Source organism: Ornithorhynchus anatinus, chromosome X5, assembly GCF_004115215.2.
Source record: "Ornithorhynchus anatinus isolate Pmale09 chromosome X5, mOrnAna1.pri.v4, whole genome shotgun sequence".
NCBI classification, from domain to species: domain Eukaryota; kingdom Metazoa; phylum Chordata; class Mammalia; order Monotremata; family Ornithorhynchidae; genus Ornithorhynchus; species Ornithorhynchus anatinus.
In genome coordinates, this window is record NC_041753.1 from 24,466,755 (window position 1) to 24,494,252 (window position 27,498).

Consider the following 27,498-nt stretch of genomic DNA (forward strand, 5'->3'; position numbering starts at 1 on the left):
TAGCCTAACCTGCCTTTCCCCTAACCTAAACTTTACACTTAGCCTAACTTTTCCCGAAGGGTAAACTCTTACTGAATGGACTGCATTACTACCCCAAAGAGAAGGGGGATGGCATGTGTGTGTGTGATAATGGGGGGAAGAAGAGTGATGAAGCAGATCCCACCATGGGGGAACAGGGGCCTGGGCTCTGTTCAGGAAGCTAGTTCTGTCTGATTGGCCTGGACTGAGAAGACCCACGGCCCTTAATTCTATAGATGGGTCAAACCTCTCTGGGACTACAGTCCTGACTGCAGGGTCACTGCACAGTCTCAATCTCCGGAGAAGAGACCCTTTTGGACTCATGGTGGAAGTTTGTGGTTTCTAATTTCAGAAGGAGCTCAGGGTGTCTCCCCTATTTCTCTCTGAGAAGCAGAGTGGTTAAGATTCCTGCCTGAAATCGAGTTCACAGCAGTGTGGGCTGGGAGGATAGAAGGCAGGTATTGTACCAGAAACTGAATCCAGTGTTCATGTCATTCTGCACCTTCAGTCAATCAATTGGATGGATGGAGTGCCTCCTGTGTGCAGAGCACTGTACTAAGTGCTTGGGAGAGTACTCACAGGACAGACACATTCCCTGCCCATAACAAGCTTACAGTCTAGAGAGGGAGGCAGACATTAATTTAAATATGCAAATAAATAAATAAGGGCAGGTTGTTGCAGTCATCTTAGTGAGGTGGTCTGCCTATACACCTCACTTCTCCAGATGATGGGTTTAATGTTTGATGGAAGAGAGGGAAAATGGTCTGCCAAAGAAACCTATGTTGTCTGCAATCTCCTACTTCTCCTTCTCCAGCTGTGAGACAGCAGAATCTATGGAAGACTGAAGGGTTTGGCCACAGAAGCCAGAAGGCAGGACAAAGGGCAGGGTGAGGAAACCTGGCCCCGCACTAATCCACATGTGTCTCTTAAACTCAGGTTCCACAACTCCAGATGTGTTTGTCAGGACTGGTGAAGGTACAGTGACATTTGGCTTCCATTAGACCCAAACTATACTGCCTCTTACCCAGAGGAGAGCTCTGCAGTGAGTCCTGTGTGTTGGAGGGAGCAGGAGGTGGGTGGTGGGGAGATGAGGAGCACGAGTCTAGCCTGTTGGCTCAGATATAGAAACAGTGTTTGCCCTCCAACCCCCTCAAAAAAAAACTAGTTGTCTGCACTCTTCTAAGCCTCATTCTCCAGCTCTGAGAAAGACTAGAGACAGGCAAGTTAGGAGCAATGAAACATTAAAACACAACACACATGCCCAAAATAAAACCAAAATCTGCTCTTTTCCTCTTGGCTCACTCCATTCTGTGTCAAATAGCAGAAAAGAGGGCTTAGTTGGAGAAGACCTTTTGGAGGAACTGTGGACATATGAGGAGCTCTCATAATATCCTGGCTGGATTATTGTGTCAGCCTTCTCTCTGATCTCCCTTCCTCCTGTCTCTCCCCACTCCAGTCTATTCTTCATTCTGCTGCCCAGATCATCTTCCTGCAGAAACACTCTGGGCATGTCACTCCCCTCCTTAAGAGCCTCCCGTGGTTGCCTATCCACCTCAGCATGAAACAAAAGCTCCTCACTCTGGGTTTAAAGGCTCTCCATCACCTTGCCGCCTCCTACCTCACCTCCCTTCTCTCTTGCCACTGCCCACCCCGCACGCTCCGCTCCTCTACCGCTCACCTCCTCACCATCCCCCGTTCATGCCTATCTCACCATCAACCTCTGGCCCACATCCTACTGCTGTCCTGGAATGCCCTCCCTCCTCACCTCCGCCAAACTAACTCTCTTCCCCTCTTCAAAACCCTACTAAGAGCTCACCTCCTCCAAGAGACCTTCCCAGACTGAGCTTCCCCTTTTCCCTCTGCTCCCTCTGCTCCCTCTCTGCTCCGCTCAGTCCTCTGCTCCCTCCCTCTTCCCCCCTTCACCTCTGCTCAGTTAAGCCCCCTTTCCCTCTGCTCCTTCCCCTCTTCCTTCCCCTCCCCTCAGCACTGTGCTCATTTGTATATATTTTTATTACCCTATTTATTTTGTTAATGTGGTGTACGTCCCCTTGATTGTATTTATCATGATTATGTTGTCTTGTTTTTGTCTGTCTCCCCAATTAGACTGTAATCCCGTCATTGCGCAGGGATTGTCTCTATCTGTTGCCGAATTGTCCATTCCAAGCGCTTAGTACAGTGCTCTGCACATAGTAAGTGCTCAATAAATATGATTGAATGAATGAATGAATGAATGAATGTGATTTTAGGAGGGCTCTGAAGGTGGGGAACATGATGGTTTTTCTGCTTTCCAGGGCCAGACTGCTCTGACTACTTCTCGGTTCCAGTGTCAGGAGGTCGGATGTGGGGGCTGTGAGGAGGGAACTCAGACAGGAAAGAAAGGTGGGGTGGGGGTCAGGCCAGAGATGAGACCCCCTGGAGAGCTGTTTGGAATTTGTGTTTCCCTGGACAAATCCATTCATGCTAGAGATTAAATCCAATCCTATCCCTTATTCCCTATCCCATCCTACCCTATCTTTCCCAAAGCCATCTCCTCTTTCAATGAAGCTGCTAAGGCTTCCTCCCGGGACACCTGATCTCTAACCCAGCTGCTTCCAATCAGGTGGATGACTGATTTCAGGCCAGGCCCTGCCTCCCTATCCTCCCCCCCCCACCCCCACCCCACTCTATATAAGCCTCCAGAGCCTGAAGCTATTTGTAGTTAAATGTGTTGGCTTTAATGCGAGGGGCTGTGGAGTTGAGAAACATAAGAGGAACGTTTTGGGGGGTGAAAGAGGTGTGGAGTTTGGGGTAACTTTCGATCTGTTTTCTGGCTTGTTTACTAGGGACACTTCTGGGCCAGGTAATTTCCTTAAAGGCATTCTTGGCAGGCTATGTGGAGGTATAATCTTTCCCCTTTCCAGACCTTATTCGTGCCTGTGAGAGAAGTGGGTAGTGGGATGAAGGGCCTAACACTCCACTTCAGAAGGCTTCTTGGCCACCCAAACTGTCTCTTTGTTCTCCAACCTTTCTCTGTGGCTGTGGAAATTCCAAGAGACACTTCCTTCCTGCAATTAATCAGTGGTGTTGACTGAGTGCTTACTAAGTGAAGAGCACTGTACTACATGGTTAGGAGAGTACAGTAGAACAGAATTAACAGACATGTTCACTGCAGCCCTGACTCATTTCGTTAACAGGCCTGTCCCCACTTTTCTGCTCTCCTTCCCTTACACAGTTGAGATATGCTTGTCTCCCACATACTACTAGAGTACCCTTTCAATTTTATAGGACCAGCATCAGTTGAATTGGGAAGACCTAATTAAGACAAGATAGGTAAGGTAAGTATCTAAGTCGAAGGATATATACCTAATTGTTGTGGGGTGTACAGTTCAGTGCTTGGTGGGTGTGCCTAAATGCATGGGTGAGTTGAAAGGGTAAATAAAGTGTGTGTGTGTGTGTGTGTGTGTGTGTGTGTGTGTGTGTGTGTGAAGCTAATGTTTTTGCCTAACCTAACCTTTTCCCTTGGTTTAATGTTTTCCCTTAGACTAACCTTTTCCCCTAGCCTAACCCTTTCCCCTAGCATTACCTTACCTTAGCCTAACCTTTTTACCTAGCCTAACCTTTTTCCTTGGCCTATCCTTTTCTCATAACCTGACCTGACCCTGACCTGACCTGAGTTAACCTTTTCCCATAGCCTGACCTGACCCCTAGCCTAACCTTTCCCCTAGCATAACGTTTTTCTCCTAAACTAACCTTTTCCCGTGGCCTATCCTTTTCCCTGAAATAATCTTTTCCCCTAGTCTAACCTTTTCCCTGGGCCTAACATTTCCCCTGTCCTAAACTTTTCCCCTGGCCTAAGCTTTTTCTTGGCCTAAGCTCTTTCCCCGCACCTAACCTTTTCCCCTGGCCTAAATTTTCCCCAGCCTAACATTTTACCCTGCCCAAACCTTTCCCCCTTGCCTAACCTTTTCCCCTACCCGAATCTTTTCCCCTGGCCTAACGTTTTCCCCTGGCCTAAAACGTTTTCCTCTGGCCTAATGCTTTCCCCTGGCCTAACCTTTTGCCCTGGCCTAACCTTTTCCCCTGGTCTAACCTTTTCCCATGACCTAACCTTTTCCCATGACCTAACCTTTTCCCCAGGCCTAACCCTTTTCCCTAGCCTAACCCCTTTCCCTAGCCTAACTTTTCCCTCCAACCAAACTCTTTCTCCTAATCTAAACTTTTCTCCTAACCTAGCATTTACACCTAGCCTAACCTATTCCCCTAGGCTAACCATTTCCCCTGGACTAACCTTTTCACCTAGCCTATCCTTTTCCACTAACCTAAACTTTTCCCTGGCAAAAACCTTCTCCCTGGCCTATCCTTTCCCCTGCCCTAACCTTTCCCCAGGCCTAACCTTTTCACCTAGCCTAACCTTTTCACCTGGCCTAACCTTTTCCCCTGGCCTCTTTTCCCTAGCCTAAACATTTCCCTCAGCCAAACTGTTTCTCCTGGCCTAAGCTTTTCTCCTAACCTAACATTTACACCTAGCATAACCTTTCCCCTTGCCAAACCTTTCCCCTAGTCTAATCTTTTCCACTAATCTAACCTCTTCCCCTAGCCTAACCTCTTCCCCTAGCCTAAATTTTTCCCCTAACCTAACCCTTTCCCATAGCCTAACCTGACCCCTAGCCTAACTTTTATACTATCCTACACTTTTCCCCAGCCTATACTTTTCCCTTGGCCTATCCTTTTCCCTTGGCCTAACCTTTTCCCCTAGCCTAACATTTTCCCTTCACCTAACCTCTTCCCCTGACCTAACCTCTTCCCCTGGCCTAACTTTTTCCCATTGCCTAACCTGACCCCTAGCCTAACCTTTTCCCCTAGCCTAACCTTGTCTCCTAGCCTAACCTTTTCTCCTAGCCTAACCTTTTATCCTAGCCTAACCTTTTCTCCTAAACTAACCTTTTCCCCTGGCCTCATCTTTCCCCCTGGCTTCACCTTTTCCAAAGGCATAATCTTTTCCAGGGCCTTTCCTTTTCCCCTGGCCAGCCTCTCCCCTAGCTCAATCTTTCCCCTGGCCTATCACTTTCCCTTAGCCTAACGTTTTCCCTTAGCCTAACGTTTTCCCTTCGCCTAACCTTTCCCCTTTGCCTAACCTTTTCCCTTTGCCTAACCTTTTCCCTTGAGCTAACCTTTATGCAGCCTAAAGTTTTTGCGTAGCCTAACCTTTTCCCTTGGCTTAACACGTTCTCCTAGACTAACCTTTTCCCCTGGCCTAACCTTTTCACCTGGCCTAACCTTTTCCCCTTAATTAAACCTTTCACCTTGCCTAACACTTTCCCCCAGCCTAACCTTTCCCCTAGCCTACTCTTTCCCCTAGTCTAACCTCTTCAACTAGACTAGCTTTTACCCGCTAGCATTAACTCCACACTGGCCTAAACTTTTCCCTTAGCCTAACCTTTTCCCGGGCCTAATCTTTTCCCCTGGCCTGACCTTACACCCTAGCCTAACCTTTTCCCCTGGACTAACCTTGCACCCTAGCTGAACCTTTAATCGAAGGCTTACCTTTCCCCTGGCCTACCTAGCCTAACAGCCTTCCCCTTTTACCTAGCCTATCATAACCCATTCTCCAATTTAAACTTTTCCCATGGCCTAATCTTGTCTCCTGGTCTATCCTTTTCCCTAGACTAACATTTTCTCTAACCTAAATTATACATCTTGCCTAACCTATGCCTTCCTGGCCTGGCCCCAAGGCCTTCGCTTTCCAGGTTTGGCTCACCTGCCTTTGCCTTCCAAATTGGACCCCGGGCTTTGCCTTCCAGCCAGGCCCTGAACGCTTATCATTCCAGGTTTGGCTCTCCAGCCTTTGTCTTCCGACCTGGCCCTGAACCCTTCTCATTCCAGGTTCGGTCCCCCAGCCTTTGCCTCCAGGTTGGACACCCCTGCCTTTGCCTTCCAAGCCTGGCCCCAATCCTTTCTCATTCCAGGATTGGCCCACCTGTCTTTGCCTTCCAGGTTGGACCCCACACACACACACCATTTCCTTCCAGGCCTGGCCTTAGTTGGGGAAGACCTCTTGGAGAAGATGTGATTTTAGGAGGTCTCTGAAGGTGGGCAGAGTGGTGGTCTGTTTGCTTTCAAGGGCCAGGTTGTTCCTTGGGGCCAGTGTCAGCGTGCTGGCAATAAGGGCTGGGAGGGGGGATCTGAGACAAGGTGGCAAGGTAGGGTGGGGGTTAAGCCAAAGATGAGACCCACTGGAAAGCTGTTCGGGATTTGTGTTTCTATGGACAAACCCTTTCATGATAATAATGATGGTATTTTTGAAGTGCTTACTATGTGTCAGGAGGTGCAATAAGAAGCAGTGGTGGCCATAAGTCAATTGTGTTGTACACAGTACCTGATGGATCTGGGCTCATAGTCTCAATGCCCATTTTACAGATGAGGTAACTGAGTCACAGGGAAGTGAAGTGCCCAGGGTTACAAAGCAGATTAATGGCAGGGCTGGGCCCAGAACACATGACCTTCGTGCAAGAAATGCTTTCCCCCTAACCTAACCATTGCCTATCGCCTAACCTTTTCCCTTGGCCTAAGCTTTTCCCCTTGCTTAGCCTTTTCCCATAGCTTAACCTTTTCCCCTGGCTTAAACTCTTCCACTGTCCTAACCTTTTCCCCTAACTTAACTTTTTCAACTAATGTAAACTTTTTGCCAAACCTAACCTTTTCAACGAAGCTAACCTCTTCCCTGGCCTAACTTTTTCACCTGCATAACCTTTTCCCCTGCCCTATCCATTTCCTCTAGGCTAACCTTTATATCTAGCCTAGCCTTTTCGTCTAGCCTAACCTTTATCTCTAGCCTAGCCTTTTCGTCTAGCCTAACCTTTTCCCCTTGGCCAATCCTTTTCCACTGGCCTTACGTTTTCCCCTGTCTTAAATATTTCCCTTATCCTAACCTTTTCCTCTAGCCTAACTTCTTCCCCTAATCTAGCCTTTTCCCCCGGCTTAACCTTTCCCCTAACCCAACCATTTTCCATAGCCTAAACCTTTCCCCTAGCCTTAACCTTTCTCTTAGCCTAACCATTTCCCCTAGCCCAACCTTTGCCCTAACCTAACGTTTTCCCTTATGCTTAACCTTTCCTCTGGCTTAACCTTTTCCCCTAACCTAATTTTTGGTAGCCTAACCTTTTCCCTGGCCTAACCTTTTCCTCTAGCCTAATCTTACCAGAAGCCTAAACAATTGCCCCTAGCCTAACCTTTTCCCTAAACTAACCTTTACACCTACCCTAACCTTTTCCCTATAGCCTAACCTTTCCCCTAGCCTAACGTGTTCCACCAACCTAACCTTTTCCCTAACCTAAATTTTCCCTTGGCTAACCTTGTCCTCTGGCCTAAAAATTTCCCCTGGCCTGAGCTTTGTCCCAGCCTAACCATTTCCCAGGCCTAAAGTTTTCCCCTGGCCTACGTTTTTCACCAGCCTTTACTCCCAGGCTAAATTTTTCCCTAACTCAACCACTTCTCATAGTCTAAACGTTTCCCCTAGCCTCACCTTTTCCCCTAAACTAACTTTTACCCCTATGCTAACCTTTTCCCCATAACATAACCTTTCCCCTAGCCTAACCTGTTCCCCTAACCTAACCTTTTCCCTAACCAAAATTTTCCCTTGGCTAACCTTTTCCCCTGACCTAACCTGTTCCCTTAGCTTAACTTTTTCCCTTAGCCTAACCCTTTTCCCTGGCCAAACATTTTCCCCAGTCCCAACCTTTTCCCCCTAACCTAACCTTTTCTCCCAGCCAAACATTTTTCCCAATCTCAACCTTTTCCGCCCAATCTAACCATTTCCCCCGAATCTAACCATTTCCCCTAGCCTAACCATTTCCCCTAGCCTAACCATTTCCCCTAGCCTAACCATTTCCCCTAGCCTTACCTTTTCCCCTAGCCTTACCTTTTCCCCATAACCTACCCTTTTCCCCTAGTCTAACCTTTTCCCCTGGTCTAACCTTTTCACCTAACCTAAGCTTTTCCCCTAGCTTAACCTTTTCCCTGGCCTAAATTTTGCACTTGCCTAACCTTTTCCCCTGCCCTAACCTTTTCCCCTGCCCTAACGTTTTCCCCTGGCCTAAGCTTTTTACCGGCCTAACCATTTCCCAGGCCTAAAGATTTCCCTTGGCCTAAGTTTTTCCCCGGCCTTTACCCCCCACCTAAACTTGCCCCTAACTCAACCACATCTCATAGCCTAAACTTTTCCCCTAGCCTAACCTTTTCCCCTAAACCTTTACATCTACCCTAACCTTTTCTCCAGAGCCTAACCTTCCCCTAGCCTAACTTGTTCCACCAACCTAACCTTTTCCCTAACCTAAATTTTCCCTTGGCTAACCTTTTCCCCTGACCCAACCTTTTCCCCTGACCTAACCTTTTCCCTTAGCATAACCTTTTCCCTTGGCATAACCTTTTCCCCTGGCCAAATATTTTCCCCAGTCCTAACCTTTTCCCCCTAACCTATCCTTTTCCCCCCAAGCCTAACTTTTTCCCCTAACCATAACCATTGCCCCTAGCCTAACCATTTCCCAGCCTTACCTTTTCCCCTAGCCTAATCAGTTCCCCTAGACATACCTTTTCCCTTAGACTTACCTTTTCCCCTAGCCCAATCTTTCCCCTTACCTATCCTTTTCCCCTGACCTCACCTATTCCCTTGGCCTATTCTTTTCTCCTGCTTTACCTATTTCCCTGACCTAACCTTTTCTCTTAGCCTAACCTATTCCCTTAGCCTAGCCTTTTCCCATACCCTAGCCTTTAACCCTAGTCTAGAAATTTCCCCCAGCCTAACCTTTTCCCCTAACCCAACCACTTCCCATAGCCTAACCTTTTCCCCTAGCCTAGCCTTTTTCCCTAAACTAACCATTACACCTAGCCAAACCTTTTCCCCTGTGGCCCAAACTTTTCCCCTGTGGCCTAAACCTTTAACCTGTGACCTAAACGTTTCCCCTGTGGCCTAACATTTTCCCCTGTGGCCTAACATTTTCCCCTGTGGCCTAATCCTTTCCCCTCTGGCCTAACCTTTTCCCCTAACTTAACCTCTTCCCTTAGCCTAACCTTTTCCCATAGCCTAACCTGACCCCTAGCCTAACCTTTATCCTAACCTAACCTTTTCTCCTAGCCTAAACCTTTCCCTTGGCCTAACCTTTTCCCCTGGTCTAACCTTTTAGTCTAGGCTAAACCTGTCCCCTAGCCTAACCTTTTCCTCTACTCCAACATTCTGCCCTTTCCTAATATTTTCCCCTAACCTAACGTTTCCCCTGGGCTAACCTTTTCCCCTGGCCTATCCATTGTCACTGGCCTAACCTTTTCCCTCACCTAAACTTTTCCCCTGGGCTAACGTTTTCCTTTAGCGTACTCTTGTCCCCTATCCTAACCTTTTCTCCTCTCCTAACCTAACCATTTCCCATAGCTTAATCCTTTCCCCTAGCATAAACTTTACCCCTGGCCTAACCTTTTCCTAGGCCTAACCTTTTCCCCTCGCCTAACCTTTTCCCCCACCTAACCTTTTCCCCTTGCCTAACCTATTCCTCTAGTCTAAACCTTTCCCATACTCTAACCTTTTCCTCAAGTCTAACTGTCTCATTGGCCTAACCTTTTCCTCAAGCCTAACCTTTTCCCCTAGCCTAAAGTTTTCCCTTCCCTAACTTTTTCCCCTGGCCTAACCTTTTCCCCTAGCTTAACCTTTGCCCCTGGCCCAACATTTTGCCCATGCCTAAACTTTTCTCTAGCCTAACCTTTCAGCTAGCCTCACGATTTTCCATAGCCTAGCCTTTTCCCTTGGCCTATTCAGCGTGGCTCAGTGGAAAGAGCCTGGGCTTCGGAGTCAGAGGTCATGAGTTCGACTCCCAGCTCTGCCACTTGTCAGCTGTGTGACTTTGGGCAAGTCACTTAACTTCTCTGTGCCTCAGTTACCTCATCTGTAAAATGGGGATTAACTGTGAGCCTCATGTGGGGCAACCTAATTACCCTGTATCTACCCCAGCGCTTAGAACAGTGCTCTGCACATAGTAAGCGCTTAACAAATACCAACATTATTATTCCCTGACTGAACCTTTTCTGCTGATCTAACTTTCCCTAGGCCTAACCTTTTCCCAAAGCCTAACCTTTTCCCAAGGCCTAACCTTTTCCTGAGGCCTAACCTTTTCCCGAGGCCTAACTTTTTCCCGAGGCCTAACCTTCTCCCCTGGCCTAACCTTCTCCCCTGGCCTAACCTTCTCCCCTGGCCTAAACCTCTCCCCTGGCCTAACCTTTTCACTTGGCATAACATTTTCACCTGGCCTAACCTTTTCCCCTGGCCTAACTCTTTTCCCTAGCCTAAACATTTCCCCCAGCCAAACTCTTTCTCCTAGTCTAAGCTTTTCTACAAACCTTACATTTACATCTAGCATAACCTTTCCCCTTGCCAAACCTTATCCCTAGCATCACCGTGTCCTCTAGCCTCACCTTTCTCTCTGGCCTCACCTTTTCCCATAGCCTAACCTGACCCCTAGCCTAATCTTTATCCTAGCCTAAGATTTTCCCCTAGCCTAACCTTTTCCCTTGGTCTATCCTTTTCCCTGAACTAACCTTTTCCTTGACCTAACCTTTTCCCTTAGCCTAATGTTTACCCCTAGCCTAACTCCCTTGGTCTATCCTTTTCCCTGAACTAACCTTTTCCTTGACCTAACCTTTTCCCTTAGCCTAATGTTTACCCCTAGCCTAACCTTTCCCCTTGCCAAGCCTTTCCCCTTGCCTAACCTTTTCCCCTAGGGTAACCTTTTCCAGTGGCCTATCCTCTTCCCCTGGCCTAGCCTCTCTCCTAGCCCAATCTTTCCCCTGGCCTATCATTTTCCCCTAGCCTGTTTATGCCTACACTAACCTTTTCCCTTGAGGTATCCTTTTCCCTGGCCTAACCTTTTCCCCTAGCCTTAACTTTTTTCCCCTCACCTAACTTTTTCCCCTCGCCAAACTTTTTCCCCTCGCCTAACCTTTACCCTTCATCTAAACTTTACCCTTCGCCTAACCTTTTCCCCTCAGTTAACCTTGTCATTTCACCTAACGTTTTTCCCTGACCTAACATTTTCCCTTGGCTTAACCTTTTCCCCGGCCTAACCTTTTCCCATTGCCTAACCTGACCCCTAGCCTAACCTTTATCCTAACCTAACCTTTTCCCCTAGCCTAACCTTTTCCTTGGCCAATCCTTTCCCTGGACTTAACCTTTTCCCCTGGTCTAACCATTCCCTCAAGCCTAATCTTCATATCTAGCCCAGCCTTTTAGCCTAGCCTAACCTTTATCTCTAGCCTAGCCTTTTCCCCAGCCTAACCTTTTTCCCTTGGCCAATCCTTTTCCACTGGCCTTACATTTTCCCCTGGCCTAAACATTTCCCTTACCCTAACCTTTTCCCCTACTTAACCTCTTCCCCTAATCTAGCCTTTTCCCCCAGCTTAACCTTTCCCCTAACCCAACTACTTCCCATAACCTAAACCTTTCCCCTAGCCTAACCTTTTCCCCTTAACTAACATTTAAACCAAGCCAGACCTTTTCCTGTAGCATAACTTTTTCCCTCGCCTAACCTCTTCCACCAGCCTAAACCTTTCTCTGTCTTAGAGTTTTCCCTTGGCCTAAACCTTTCCCCAGACCTGACCTTTTCTCCGGACTTGACCTTATCCCCAGCCCTGACCTTTTCCCCGGACCTGACACTTTTCCCTGACTTAACCTTTTCCCTTAGTCTATCCTTTTCCCCTGGCCAAACTTTTTCCCCAGTCCTAACCTTCTCCCCCTAGCCTAACCTTTTCCCCTAGCCTAACCTTTTCCCCTAGCCTAACTTTTTCCCCTAACCTAACTTTTTCCCCTAGCAAAAACCTACTCCAGTAACCTAACCTTTCCCCCTTGCCTAGCCTTTTCCCAGAGCTTAAACTTTTTCCCTGGCTTAAACTTTTCCACTGTCCTGACATTTGCCCCTAACTTAATCAATTCAACTAACGTAAACTTTTTGCATAACCTAACCTTTTCAACTAAACTAACCTCTTCACCGGTCTAACATTTTCACCTGCATAACCATTTCCCTTGGCCTACCCATTCCCTCTAGCCTAACTTTTATATCTAGCCTAGCCTTTTTGTCTAGCCTAACCTTTATCTCTAGCCTAGCCTTTTCCCCTAGCCTAACCTTTTCTCCTTGGCCAATCCTTTTCCACTGACCTTATGTTTTCCCCTAGCCTAACCTTTTCTCCTTGGCCAATCCTTTTCCACTGACCTTATGTTTTCCCCTGCCCTAAACATTTCCCTTACCCTTACCTTTCCCCCTGCCTAACCTCTTCCCCTAATCTAGCCTTTTCCCCCACCTTAACATTTCCCCTAACCCAACCACTTCCCATAGCCTAAACCTTTCCCCAGCCTAATCTTTCCCCTTAACTAACCTTAAAACCAAGCCAGACCTTTTCCCCTCGCCTAACCTTTTCCACCAGCCTAAACCTTTCTCTGACTTACAGTTTTCCCTTGGCCTAACCTTTTCCCCGGACCTGACTTTTCCCCGGACCTGACTTTTCCCCGGACCTGACCTTTTCCCCGGACCTGACCCTTTCGCCGGACCTGACCCTTTTGCCGGACCTGACCTTTTCCCCGGACCTGACACTTTTCCCTGACCTAACCTTTTCCCTTAGTCTATCCTTTTCCCCTGGCCAAGCTTTTCCCCAGTCCTAAACCCTTCCCCTAGCCTAACCTTTTCCCCTAGCAAAAACCTATTCCAGTAACCTAACCTTTTCCCCTAGCCCAATCTTTCCCCTTGCCTATCCTTTTCCCTTAGCCTAATCTTTTCCTCTAGCCTAATCTTTTCCCTTAGCCTAGCCTCTCCCCTATCCCAATCTTTCCCTGGCCTATCATTTTCCCCTAGCCTAATTTTTCCCCTAACATAAACTTTTCCCCTTAGCCTATCCTTTTCCCATTAGTCTAATCTTTTCCCTTAGCCTAACCTTTTCTCTTAGTCTAATCTTTCCCCTTGCCTAAACTTTTCTCCCAGCCTTTTTCCCAGGCCTAACTTTTTCCCTTAGCCTAACCTTTTCCCCTAGCCTAACAGTTTGCCATAGCCTTACCTCTTCACCTAGACTAACCTTTTAGCCTAAACTTCTCCCTGGCCTATCCTTTTCCCCTACCCTAACCTTTTCCTTAAGCCTAACCTCCTTTAACCCTAGGCAAATATTTTCCCCAGTCCTAACCTTTTTCCCTAACCTAAGCATTTCCCATAACCTTGCCTTTTCCCCTAGCCTAATCTTCTCCCCTTCCCTAACCTTTTTGCCTAGCCTAATGTTTTCCCTGAGCCTAATCTTTCCCCTGGCCTAACCTTTTCCCCTGCCTAATCTTTTCCCCGGCCTAAGCTATTCCCCGGCCTAACATTCCCCTTGGCTAACTCTTTCCCCTGGCCTACGCTTTTCCCTTCCCTAACCTTTTCCCCTGGCCTAACATTTTCCCTTAGCCAAACCTTTTCCCCTATCCTGACCTTTTGTTCTAACCTAACCATTTCCCATAGCTCAATCCTTTTCCCTAGAGTAAACTTTACCCCTGGCCTAGCCTTTACCCGTGGCCTAGCTTTCTCCCCTGGCCTAACCTTTTCCCCTAGCCTCACCTTTTGCGCTCACCTCACCTTTTCCGCTTGCCTCACCTTTTCTCCTAGCCTAACCTGACCCTTAGCCTAACCTTTTCCCCCGCCTAACCTTTTCCCCTACCCCAACGTTATCCATAGCCTAATATTTCCCTTAACCTAACCTTATTCCCTAGACTAACCTTTCCCCTTGCCTAACCATAATCCTAGCCAAACCTGTTCCCTTAGCCTAAACTTTTTCCTTGGCCTATCCTTTCCACTGACCTAACTTTTTCCACTGGCCTAAATTTCTTCCCGGCCTAACCTTTTTCCCTGGCCTAACCTTTTCCCTAACCTAACCTTTTCCCCTAGCCTATCCTTTTCCCTTAACATAACCTTTTTCCCACCTTAAACTTTTCCCATGACCTAAGCTTTTCCCCTAGCCTAACCTTTGTTCCTATCCTAGCCTTTTCGCCTACCCAAACCCTTTTCCTTAGGCTTAACCTTTCCCCTAACCAAACCTTTACACATAGCCTAAACTTTTCCCCTAGCCTAACCTTTTCCCTTGGCCTAACAGTATCCCCTGGCCTAACATTTCCCCAGGCCAAATCTATTCCCCTAACCTTAGCTTTTCTCCATGACGAACCTTTTCTCCTGGCCTAACTTTTTCCCCTGGCCTAACCTGTTCCCCTAGCCAAACCTTTCCCCTACTATAACCTTCGCCCTTAGCATATCATTTTGCCCTGGCTTACCCTTTTCCCCAGGCCAAACCTTCTCCCCCACTCTAACCTTTTCCCCAGACCAAACCTTTTCCCCAAGTCGAACCTTTTCACTTGGCCTAACCTTTTCGCCTGGCCTAACCTTTTCGACCGGCCTAACCTTTTCACCTGGCCTAACCTTTTCAACCAGCCTAACCTTTTCCCCTCGCCTAAACCTTTCCCCTGGTCTAACCTTTTCCCTTGACTAACTTTTTCCCGTAACCTAAACCTTTCCCCTAGGGAAACCTTTTCCCCTACTGTAACCTTCTCCCCTAGCCTAAAGCTTTTCCCTTGCTAACCTTTCCCTTAGCCTAATCTTAGCCCAAGCCAAGTGTTTTCCCCAGCCTAACCTTTACCTTTAGCCTAACCTTTCCCTTAGCTTAACCTTTCCCTTAGCTTAACCTTTCCCTTAGCTTAACATTTCCCTTGGCCTAACCTTTCCCCTAGCCTAAGATATTACCCTAGGCTAACCTATTCCTCTTGCCTAGCCTTTTCCCCTGGCCTACCCTCTTCTCTGGCCTACCCATTTCCCCAGGCAAAGCCTTTTGCCCTAGCCTTACCTTTTCCCCCAGTCTATCTTTTTCCCATGGCCAAACCTTTTCTCTGGCCTTAACCTTCCCCTGGTCTAACCTTTTACCCGACCTACTTTTTTGACCTAGCCTAACCTTTTCCCCTAGCATGACTCTTTCCACTTGCCTATGCTTTTCCCGTGGCTTAGCCTATTCCTCTATCCTAACCCTTTCCCTAAGACTTGCATTTTCCTTTTGCCTAACATTTTCCACTTGCCTAACCTTTTCTGAAAGCATAATCTTTTCCCTGGCTCACAGTTTTCCCCTGCCCTATCCTTTACCCATAGCTTAACCTTTGCCCCTAGCGTAGCCTTTTCTCATAGCCCGACCATTCCCCTACCCTAACCTTATCGCCTAGCTTAACCTTCTCCCCTGGCCTAACCTGTTCCCCTGGCCTAACCTGTTCCCTTGGCCGAACCAGTTCCCCTGGCCGAACCTGTTCCCTTGGCCTAACCTGTTCCCCTGGCCTAACCTGTTCCCCTGGCCTAACCTGTTCCCCTGGCCTAACCTGTTCCCCTGGCTTAACCTTTTCCCCTGGCTTAGCCTTTCCCGTGGCCTAAACCTGTGCCCCAGATGAACCTTTTCCCCTACTGTAACCTTATCCCCTTCCCTAATGTTTTCCACTAGCCCAAACTTTTCCCTAGCCTAACCTTTTCACCTGGTCTAACCTTTTCCCTTGGCCTAACCTTTTCCCTTGGCCTAACCTTTTCCCCAGGCCAAACCTTTTCCCCAGACCAAACCTTTTCCCCAGGCCAAACCTTTTCTCCAGGCCAAGCCTCTTCCTCTGGTCTAATCTTTTCCCCTGGCCTAACCCTTTTCTGATGGCATAATCTTTTCCCTGGCTCACAATCTTCCCCTGCCTTATCCTTTATCCCTAGCCTAACCATTTCTCCAATCTAGGCTTTTCTCATAGCCTGACCTCTCCCCTACCCTAACATTATCTCTTAGCTAAACCTTTTCCCCTATCCTAACATTTTCTCCTAGCCAAACCTTTTCCCCTACTGTAATCTTGGCCCCTAGTCTAACGTTTTCCCCTGGTCTAACCTTTTCCCCTGGCCTAACCGTTTCCCCTGGCCTGACCTGTTCCCCTGGATGAACCTATTCCCCTGGCCGACCCTGTTCTCCTGGTCGAACCTATTCCCCTGGCCTTAACTTTCCCCTGGTCTAGCCTTTTCCCCTGGCCTAACCTTTTCCCCTGGCCTAAGCATTTCCAATGGTCTAACCTTTCCAATAGCCTATCATTTTCCCCAGGCCACACTTTTTCCCTGACCTAATCTTTTCCCTGGCCTATCCTTTTGCCTTGGCCTATTCTTTTCCCTTGGCGTAACCTTTTCCCTGGACTAACCTTTTCCCCTAGCCTATACCTTTCCCCTAGGCAAACCTTTTCCCCTACTGTAATCTCTCCTAGCCTAATGTTTTCCCTTCGCCTAACCTTTCCCTTAGCCTAAGCTTTCCCTCAGCCTAACCTTTCCAAAGCCTAACATTTTCCTGTAGGCTAAATTTTTCCCCTGGCCTAGCCATTTCTCCCTGCCTACCCTTTTCGCCAGGCCAAACCCTTTCCCCTTGCTTTACCATTTCCTGCAGTCTAACCTTTTCCCCTGGCCTAACCTTTTCCCATGGCCTAAACCTTTCCTCTTGGCAAACGTTTTCCCTTACTCTCACCTTGTCCCCTAGCCAAATGTTTTCCCCTTGCCTAACCTTTCCCTTAGCCTAATCTTTCCCCTAACCAAGACTTTTCTCCTAGCCTAACGTTTTCCCTTAGCCTAACCTTTCCCTTAGCCTAACCTTTACCCTAACCTAACCTTATCTCTTAGCTTAACCTTTTCCCCTGGCCTAACGTATCCCCTTGTCTAACCTTTTCCCCTGGCCTAACAGTTTCCCCTGGCCTAACAGTTTCCCCTGGCCTAACCGTTTCCCTTGGCCTAACCTGCTCCCCTGGTTTAACCTGTTCCCCTGGCCTAGCCTGTTCCCCTGGCCTAACCTTTTCCCTTGGCTCAACGTTTTCCCCTGGCTTAACCTTTTTCCGTGGCCTAAGCCTGTGCCCCAGATTAACCTTTTCCCCTACTGTAACCTTCTCCCCTACCCTAATGTTTTCCACTAGCCCAACCTTTCCCTAGCATAACCTTTTCCCCTAAGCTAACCTATTCCTCTTGCCTAGCCTTTTCCCCTGGCCTACCCTCTTCTCCGGCCTACCCTTTTCCCCTGGCCAAACCTTTTGCCCTAGCCTTACCTTTTCCCCCAGTCTTTTTCCCATGGCCTAACCTTTTCTCTGGCCTTAACCTTCCCCTGGTCTAACCTTTTCCCAGACCTAATTGTTTCACCTTGCCTAACCTTTTCCCCTAGCATGACTCTTTCCACTTGCCTATGCTTTTCCCGTGGCTTAGCCTAATCCTCTATCCTAACCATTTCCCCAAAACTTGCGTTTTCCTTTTGACTAACATTTTATCTTGCCTAACCTTTTCTGATAGCATAATCTTTTCCCTGGCTCACAATTTTCCCCTTCACTATCCTTTACCCATAGCCTAACCTTTGCCCCAGCGTAGCCTTTTCTCATAGCCCGACCTTTCCCTTACCCTAACCTTTTCCCCTGGCCTAACCGTTTCCCCTGGCCTAACCTGTTCCCCTGGCCTAACCTTTTCCCCTGGCCTAACCTGTTCCCCTGGCCTAACCTGTTCCCCTGGCCAAACCTGTTCCCCAGGCCAAACCTGTTCCCCTGGCCTAACCTTTTCCCCTGGCCTAACCATTTCCACTGGTCTAACCTTTCCACTAGCCTAACAACTTCCCCAGGCCACACTTTTTCCCTGACCTAACCTTTTCCCTGGCCTATCCTCTCGCCTTGGCCTATCCTTTTCCCCTGGCGTAACCTTTTCCCTGGACTAACCTTTTCCACTAGTCTATACCTTTCCCCTAGGCAAGCTTTTCCCCCTACTGTAATCTTCTCCACTAGCTTAATGTTTTCCCCTTGCCTAAGCTTTCCCTTAGCTTAAGCTTTCCCTTAGCCTAACCTTTCCCCAGCCTAACATTTTCCCATAGGCTAAACTTTTCCCCTGGCCTAACCTTTTCTCCCAGCTAACCCTTTTCCCCAGGCCAAACCCTTTCCCCTAGCCTTACCTTTTCCCGCAGTATTTTTCCACTGGCCTAGCCTTTTCCCATAGCCTAAACCTTTCCCCTTGGCAAACGTTTTCACCTACTGTCACCTTGTCCCCTAGCCAAATGTTTTCCCCTTGTCTTGTGTTTTCTCCTAGCCTAACGTTTTCCCTTAACCTAAACTTTCCCCTAGCCTATCATTTTCCCCTGGCCTAACCTTTTCCCCTGGCCTACCCTTCTCCCCAGGGCAAACATTTTCCCCCTCTCTAACCTTTTACCCCAGTCTAACCTTTTCGCCTGGCCTAACCTTTCCGCCCGGCCTAACCTTTTCTCCCGGCCTAACCTGTTCGCCCGGCCTAACCTTTTCCCCTGGCCTAACCTTTTCCCCTGGTCTAACCTGTCCAACTAACCTAACCTTTTCCCCAAGCCAAACCTTTTCCCTGACCTAACGTTTTCCCCTTGCCTATCCTTTCCTCTTGGCCTATATTTTTCCCCTGGTCGTACCTTTTCCCTTGACTAATCTTTTCCCGTAATCTAAACCTCTCCCCTAGGCAAACCTTTTCTCCTACTGTAACCTTCTCCCTTAGCCTAACATTTTCCCCTAGGCCTGCACTTTCATTCATTCAATAGGATTTATTAAGCACTTACTATGTGCAGAGCACTGTTCTAAACGCTGGGGTAGATACAGGGTCATCAGATTGTCCCACGTGGGGCTCACCGTCTTACTGCCCATTTTACAGAGGAGGTAACTGAGGCACAGAGAAGTTAAGTGACTTGCCCACAGTCACATAGCTGAGAAGTGGTGGCACCGGGGTGCCTTGCACGTTTACCCCAAATCCTTTCCTTCCAATCTGGGCCCCCCAGCCTTAGCCTTGCAGGTTTGGCCCCAAACCCTTACGTTCCATTATGGGACCACACCCCTGCCGCCCCACTTTTGCCTTGCTGGCCTGGCCCCGAACCATTTTTGTTCCAGTTTAAGAAAAAAATGGTTGCTCAGTGCTTCTCCTCGGCTTTGAGGATCATCTCTCTTATACTGTGGGCAGACTCAACTCCCAGATTTTCCCTCTTACTGAATGGACTGCATTGCTACCCCAAAGAGAAGTGTGGGGGGTGGCTGAGGGGCCAGTCTAGGGGGAAGAGTGAACCCGGCTAGGGGCTTTCTCCCTTGCTAGCTGGGAGGCCTTTGAGGTCAGGTCATTTCCCTAGGGACCTTCCTGCAGGACTGTTCTGTGGTGGAGGAGGGAGGGACATCCCTCACCTCTCCTGACTCATGCCCTCGTTGTGGGTGGGAGGATGCCAAGTGACCCTTAATGGAACGAGGGTCACGGGCTTGGGAGTCCAAGGAAGACGTGGGTTCTCAGCTCGGCCCCACCACTGTCTTCTGTGTGGCCTTAGGCAAATCATTTCACTTCCTTGGGCGTCAGTAACCCCATTGGTCCAATGGGGATGAAGACGGTGAGTCCCACATGGGACAACCTGAATCCATTCTGTTTCTCCCAGCCCTGGGAACAGTGTTGGGCACCTAGTAAGTGCTTCAGAAATACCAAAATAATAATTATTCTTATTATGATTATCATGAGTGAGTTGAAGGGTTGAATAATCCATCTCACATGGCTCCCTTGCCACTCAAATTGCCTCTTCCTGTAGCTGTGGAAGTTCTCAGAGACACTATGCTCTTGTAATCAGGTCATGGTATTTATGGAGGGCTTAGTGTGGGCAGAGCACTGAACTAAGTGCTGGGGAGTGGACAATGCAACAGAAGGAGCCGACACATTTCTTGCAGCTCTGAATCACCTCCTCAGCCTCCCTGTTTCCCATTTTCTGCTTTCGTTCTGGTATCTCCCTTCCTCCTCTTTTCCGATGGGCTTGTCTTCTCCATGCTCCCAAGAATCCTCCCCTTTCACTCTTAGAGGTCCACCATCCGATTTAGGTGGTGGACCCAGATGAGACAATACAGGTCAGCGAAGGATCTGAGTCTCAAGGTCCGTCCCTAAGGGCTGGGATGGGACTCTTTCAGGGCTTAGTGGGTGGGATGAGGTGCATGGGTGAGCTGGAAGGGGAAACCAATGGAGTGTGTATGGGGAGGTCACTCTTGCCTTTCTCTTTTCCCAGGGAAGAAACCCGGTTGGGAGTGCTGGTGGCTTCCTGGCCATCTAGGGCTAGATGGAGGATCCTGCCCATCCGCATGTCCACCCCATGCTTCTCGGAGAAGAGTTGAGTGATGAGCCCCATGTGAGTCATGAGGGGTGAGGGTGGGGAGGACCGAGTAGCCATTGTAGTAGAAAGTGAATGATCCCTTACCTAGATGCTGGACATCCAGTCCCTTGAGGAAAGTATTATCCTCATCCCTTCACAAATACCATTAGTATTTTTATGATTATTATCATTATCATCCAATAGAGGAAAGAGGGGTCACCCTATTTTTCCCCTACCTTTTCCCTTGGCCTAGCCTTTTCCCAAGGCCAAACCTTTTCCCCTAGCCTTAGCTTTTCTCCAAGTCTAACATTTTCCCCTGGCCTAACCTCTTCCCCTGACCTAACCATTTTCCCTAGCCAAACCTTTTCCCCTGGCCTAACTTTTTCCCCTGGCCTAACCTTTTCCACAGGCCAAACCATTTCCCCCATGCTAACCTTTTCCCCCAGTGTAACCTTTTCGCCTGACCTAACCTTTTCGCCTGGCATAACCTTTTCGCCTGGCCTAACCTTTTCCCCCGGCCTCAACTTTCCACTAGCCTAACAATTTCCCCAGGCTATACTTTTTCCCTGACCTAACCTTTTCCCCTGGCCTTACCTTTTCCCTGGACTAACATTTTCCTGTAGCCTAAATCTTTCCCCTAGGCAAACCTTTTCCCCTCACCTAACATTTTCCCCTAGGCTAACCTTGTCCCCGGCCTGCCCCTTCATTTATTCCATAGTATTTATTGAGCGCTTACTATGTGCAGAGCACTGTTCTCAGCACTGGGGGAGTTCCAGGGTCATCACACTGTTCCACGTGGGCTTCACCATCTTACTCCCCATTTTACAGAGAAGGTCACTGAGGCACAGAGAAGTGAAGTGACTTGCCCACAGTCACATAGCTGAGAAGTGGCGACGCCAGGGTGCCTTGCACGTTTACCCAAAATCCTTTCCTTCCAATTTGGGCCTCCCAGCCTTAAGCCTTGCAGGTTTGGCTCCAGACCCTTAAGTTCCATGATGGGACCACCCCCTCTGCTTTTACCTTGCGGGCCTGGCCCCGAACCATTTTGTTCCAGTTTAAGAAAAAAATTGTTGCTCAGTGCTTCTCCTCGGCTTTGAGGATCATCTCTCTTGTACTGTGGGGAGACTCAACTCGTAGATTTTCCCTCTTACTGCAAGGACTGCATTGCTACCCCAAAGAGAAGTGTGTGTGCGTGTGTGTGTGTATGTGAATCATGGGGGTAAGAAGAGAGATGAGGCTGATGCCACTCAGGGGAAAACAGGGGCCTGGGCTCTGTGCAGGAAGCGAGTTCTCTCCGATTGGCCTGGGACTGAGAAGACCCACCAACATTGGTGTTTTTCTTTGGTTCTGTTTGGCTTGGCTGCCTGTCTCACCTGTTTAGATGGTGAGCACGACATTGGGCAGGGAAAGTCTCTATGGGTTGCCAAAAGTGACATTCCCAGCGATGAGTACGGTGCTCTGCCCATAGGAAGTGCTCAGTCCATACTATGGAATGAATGAATGAATGAATGAATGAATGAATGAATGAAGATCCAGGGCCTTTACTTCTAGAGATGGGTCGATTCTCTCTGGGACTACAGTCCTGACGGAAGGGTCACGGCACAGCCTCACTCTCCGGAGAAGGGACCCTTTTGGACTCAGGGTGGAAGTTTGTGGTTTCTAATGTCGGGAGGAACTCGGTGTGTCTCCCCTCTTTCTCTCTGAGAAACAGAGTGGTGCCGATTTGTCCCTGAAATCGAGGTCCTAGCAGTGTTGCCTGGCAGGACAGAAGGCAGGTCTCGTGCCAGAAACTGAATTGTATCCCGGGTGATGCAGTTCTGCACCTTCAGTCAATCCATTGGATGGAGGGAGTGCCTCCTGTGTGCAGAGCACTGTACTAAGGGCTTGGGAGCAGACCCAGAGGACAGACCCATTCCCGGGCCAGAATAAGCTTCCAGTCTCGAGGGGGAGGCGGACATTCATTTCAAGATGTCAATAAATCAGGGCAGATGGTGGCAGTCATCTTAGTGAGGTGGTCTGCCTAGACGCCTCATCTTTCCAGAAGTTAGATTTCATGTTGGGTGGAGGAGAAGAAAAAGGGTATCTGCCCCAGAAACCTAAGGTGGTCTGCCATCACCTCCCCCTCCTTCTCCAGCGAGGAGACTGCAGACTTTGGGGAAGCCTGAAGGGTTGGACCCACAGAAGCAGAGGGCGTGGCCAAGGGCAGAGGGAGGGAACCTGGTCCCGCCCTCCTCCCCATGGGTCTCTTCAGGTCAGGTTCCACCACTCCAGATGTGTTTCAGTCAGGACTGGGGAAGGTGCAGGGACATTTGGCTTCCAGGAGACCCCAATGATCCGGCCTCCTACCCAGAGGAGAGCTCTGCAGTGAGTCCTGCGTTGGAGAGCGAGCAGGAGGTGGGAGTGAGGGAGAAGAGGAGCACGAGTCTGTCCTGTTGGCTCAGACATAGAAAGAATGTTGCCCCCCCAAGCCCCTCAAAAACAACTAGGTGGTCTGCCATCTTCTAGGCCTCCTTCTCCAGCTCTGAGCCCTATGAGAGACAGACCCATGAGGAACCATGAAATATTAAAACACACCACATATGCCCTAAAAAAACTAAAATCAGCTCTGTTCCTCTTGTCTCCTTCCATTCTGAGTCAAATAGCAGAAAAGAGCTGGGGTCCAGTGTCAACAGGTCGGATGGGGGGTGGGGGCTGTGAGGAGGGAACTCAGACGGGAAAGAGAAAGGTGGGGTGGAGATCAGAACTGAGAGCAGACCCCCTCGAGAGCTGTTTGGCATTTGTGTTTCCCGGGACCGATCCTTTCATGCTAGAGATTGCATTCCATCCAATCCGATCCCTTATCCCCTCTCCCATCCTCCCCTATCTTTGCGAAAGCCATCCCCTCTTCCAATGAAGCTGCTGGGGCTTCCTCCTGCAACACCTGATCTCTAATCCAGCTGCCTCCCATCAGGTGGATGACTGACGTCAAGCCAGGCTCCGCTCCTTCCGCCCCCCACCCCACCCTCACCCCCTACCTATGTAAGCCTCGAGAGCCTGAGGTTATTCGGAGATGAATGTGTTGAATGCTTTCATGCGAGGGACTTTGGAGTTGAGGGGGAGCAGCGTTTTGGGGGTAAAGGAGGTAGGGAAGTTGGGGTCACTTTGAATCTGCTTTCTGGCTTGTTGATTAGGGGCTCTTCTGGACCAGGTCATTGCCTTCAAGGCATCCTGGGCAGGCTGTTAGGTGGAGGTCGAACCTTTCCCCTTTCCCCACTTGATTCGGGCCTGTGAGGGAAGTGGGTCATGGGCTAAAGGGCCTAACCCTCCATTGCAGAAGGCTTCTTCGCCCCTCCACCTGCCTCTTTGCTCTCCAGCCTTTCTCCGTGGCTGTGGAAATTCCACGAGACACTTGGTTCCAGCAATGAATCCGTGGTGTTGACGGAGGGCTTCCTCTGTGTCGAGCACTGTACTCCAGGGTCAGGAGAATCCAGGAGAACAGAATGAACCGACCTATTCACTGCAGCCCGGACTCCTCCCCTTCACAGACTTGTCCCTACTGTTCTGCTCTCCTTCTCTGACCCCTTCAAGATAGGCTTTTCTCCCCCATACTAGCAGAGTTCCCTTTCCCTCTTCTGGGTCCGGCCTCAGTGGATTGGGGAGGACCCAATGAAGACAATATAGGTAAGGGAAGGATTGAAGAAGGTGTTAGACCTGATGGTTGTGGGTGGAAAGTTAAGGGCTTGGTGGGGATGCCCAAGTGCATGGGTGAGTGGCAAGATTAAGTCAAGTGTGTGTGTGTGGTGGGGTTGGGCTTGGGGATGCCTTTGCCTTCCCCGGGCTTTCTGTTAGACTGTTCTTGCTTGAGAGAGGGTGCAGAGGAGCTGAGTTTCCACCTCGAAGGGAAGGGGATGGGGGCCTGGGTGGATGATGAAAGGTTATGGCCAGAGAGGAAGGAGGTGGTGAGCAGAGGGCCCTATCATCATCATCATCATCATCATCATCATCATCATCATCATAATGTTGGTTTTTGTGAAGCACTTCCTCTGGGCAGAGCACTGTTCTAAGCACTGGGGGAGCTCCAGGGTCCTCAGGTGGTACCCCGGGAGGCTCACAGTTTTCATCCCCATTGGACAGATGAGGGAACTGAGGCCCCGAGAAGTGACATGACTTGCCCACAGTCCTACCGCTGCCGAGGGGCAGAGCGGGGATGCAAACCCATGACCTCAGACTCCCAAGCCCGCGCTGTTTTCACGGAGCCACGCTGCTTCTCTCTCACTCTCAGCCCTGAGGCTGGTTTTCCAACCTGGGGCGAAGGCTAGGTGGAGGGAACTGGTTCTATCGGGCTTGACGGTGGGGCTGAGAAGAGCCAGAACCCTTAATTCTCGAGATTCAGGGTGAATCCTCCCTGACCTCACAGTCCTGTCCTCAGGGTCACCCTGCACCTCCTTCATCTCTCCAGCGCTGGAACTGCTCAGGGGCTGCCTCTGAGGGAGTTGGGCAGGGGCAGGGGGATGAGGGGCCAGTCTAGGGGGAAGGGTGAAGCTGGCTAGGGGCTTTCTCACTTGCTAGCTGGGAGGGCTTTGAGGTCAGGTCATTTCCCTAGGGACCTTCCTGCAGAACTGTTCTGTGGCGGGGGGAGATCATCTCTCACCACTCCTGACCTCATTCCCTGGATGTTGGTGGGAGGATGCCGAGTGACCCTTAACGGAAAGAGCATGGGTTTGGGAGTCAAGGGACGACGTGGGTTCTCATCACGGTCCCACCACTGTCTGCTGTGTGACCTTGGGCCAGTTCTTTTCACTTTCCTGGGCCTTAGTGACCCCATCGGTCCAATGGGGATGAAGACGGTGAGTCCCCCATGGGACAACCTGAATCCATTGTCTCTCTCCCAGCCCTTAGAACGGTGTGGGGCGCCTCGTCAGTGCTTCAGAAAGACCAAAAGAATCATTTTTCTTCTGATGATGATGATCATGAGGGAGTTGAAGTGTTGAATCATCCATCTCCGATGGCTCCCTTGCCACTCCAATGGCCTCTTTCTGGAGCTGTGGAAGTTCTCAGAGACAGTAGGCTCTTGTCATCAGTCCGTGGTATTTATGGAGGGTTTAGGATGGGCAGAGCCCTGTACTAAGTGCTGGAGAGTGGACAATGCAACCGAAGGAGCTGACACATTGCCTGCCGCTCAGACTCACCGCCTCAGTCTCCCTGTCTCCCATTTTCTGCTTTCGTTCTGGTGTCTCCCTTCCTCATCCTTTCTGATGGGCTTATCTTCTCCATGCTCCCAAGAATCCTCCCCTTTCACTCTTAGAGGTCCACCATCCATTGGAGGCGGTGAACCCAGATGAGACAATACAGGTCAGTGAAGGATCTGAGTCTCAGGCTATGTCCCTAATGTCTGGGATGGGACTCTTTCTGGACTTGGTAGGTGGGAGGAGGTGCCTGGGTGAGCTGGAAGGGGAAACCAAGGGAGTGTGGATGTGGAGGTCACTCTTTCCTTTCTCTTTTCCTAGGGAAGAAACCCGTTTGAGAGTGCTGGTGGCTTCCTGCTCCATCTAGGGCTAGGCGGAGGATCCTAGCATGTGCACCCCATGCTTCTCGGAGAAGAGTCGAGTGATGAGCTCCACGTGAGTCATGAGGCAGGAGGGTGGAGAGGGCCGAGTAGCCATTGTAGTAGAAAGTGAAGGATCCCTTACCTAGCTGCTGGACATCCAGTCCCTTGAGAAAAAGCCACCCTCATCCCTTCACAAAGACCATTGTTATGATGATGATGATCATTATCATTCAATAGAGGAAATAGGGGTCACCGTATTTTTCCCCTATTTTTCCGTAACCTTTTCCCTTGGCCTAGCCTTTTCTCCAGGCCAAACCTTTTCCCCTAGCTTTACCTTTTCTCCCAATCTAACCTTTTCCCCTAGCCAAACCTTGTCCCCTACTGTAACCTTTGCCCCTAGCCTAATGTTTTCCCCTGGCCTAATCTTTTACCCAGGCCTAACCTTTTCCATTAGCCAAACCTTTTCCCCTAGCCAAACCTTTTCCCCTATTGTAACCTTCACCCTTGGCCTAACCTTTTCCCTTGGCCTAACCTTTTCCCCTGGCCTAACCTCTTCCCCTGACCTAACCGCTTCCCCTAGCCGAACCGTTTCCCCTGGCCTAACATTTTCCCCTGGCCTAACCTTTTCCCCCGGCCTAACCATTTCCCCTGATCTAACCTTTACCCCTGGTCTAACCTTTTCCCCGGTCTAACATTTTCCCCTATCCTAACCTTTTCCCCTACTGTAACCTTTGTCCCTAGCCTCATGTTTTCCCCTGTCCTAATCTTTTCCCCTGGCTTAAAATTTTCCTCTAGCCAAACCTTTGCCCCTACTGTAATCTTCGCCCCTGTTCTCACCATTTCCCCTGGTCTAACCTTTTCCACCAGTCTAACCTTTTCCCCAGGACAAACGTTTTTCCTCACCTAAATTTTTCCTTAGGCCTGACCTTTTCCCCTGGCCTAACCTTTTCCCCTGGCCTAACCTTTTGCCATAGCCTAAACCTTTTCCCATAGTCTAATCCTTTTCCCCTTGCCTAAACCTTTCCCTTGGGCAAACAATTTCCCCTACTGTAACCTTGTCCCGTAGTGTAATGTTTTCCCTTTGCCTAACCTTTCCCTTAGCCTAATCTTTCCCCTAGCCAAGCCTTTTCTCCTAGCCTAACGTTTTCCCTCAGCCTAACCTTTCCCTTTGCCTAACCTTTCCCCCAGTCTAACCTTTTCCCCTGACCTAACCTTTTCCCCTGGCCTATCCTTTCCCCTTGGCCATATATTTTTCCCCTGGTCTAACCTTTTCCCTTGACTAACCTTTTCCCGTAACCTAAACCTTTAGCCTAGGGAAACCTTTTCCCCTACTGTAACCTTTTCCCCTAGTCTAAAGTTTTTCCCTTGCCGAACCTTTCCCTTAGCCTAATCTTACCCCAAAGCCAAGCCTTTTCCCCTAGCCTAATCTTTTCCCCTAGGCTAACCTATTCCTCTTGCCTAGCCTTTTCCCCCAGCCTACCCTCTTCCTCGGCCTACGCTCTTCCCCGGCCTACCCTCTTCCCTGGCCTACTCTCTTCCCCGGCCTACCCTTTTGCCCAGGCCAAACCTTTTGCCCTAGCCTTACCTTTTCCCCCAGTCTAACTTTTTCCAATGGCCTAACCTTTTCTCTGGCCTTAACTTTCCCGTGGTCTAACTTTTTACCCGACCTGATTGTTTCACCTACCCTAACCTTTTCCCCTAGCATGACTCTTTCCACTTGCCTATGCTTTTCCCGTGGCTTAGCCTATTCCTCTATCCTAACCGTTTCCCCAAGACTTGCATTTTCCTTTTGCCTAACA

General features: G+C 49.4%; 1 pseudogene; it reads left to right on the plus strand.

Moving 5' to 3' along the window:
- LOC100089950 overlaps positions 1-27,498 on the plus strand; it is a 77,773-nt pseudogene that overhangs the window by 26,958 nt on the left and 23,317 nt on the right.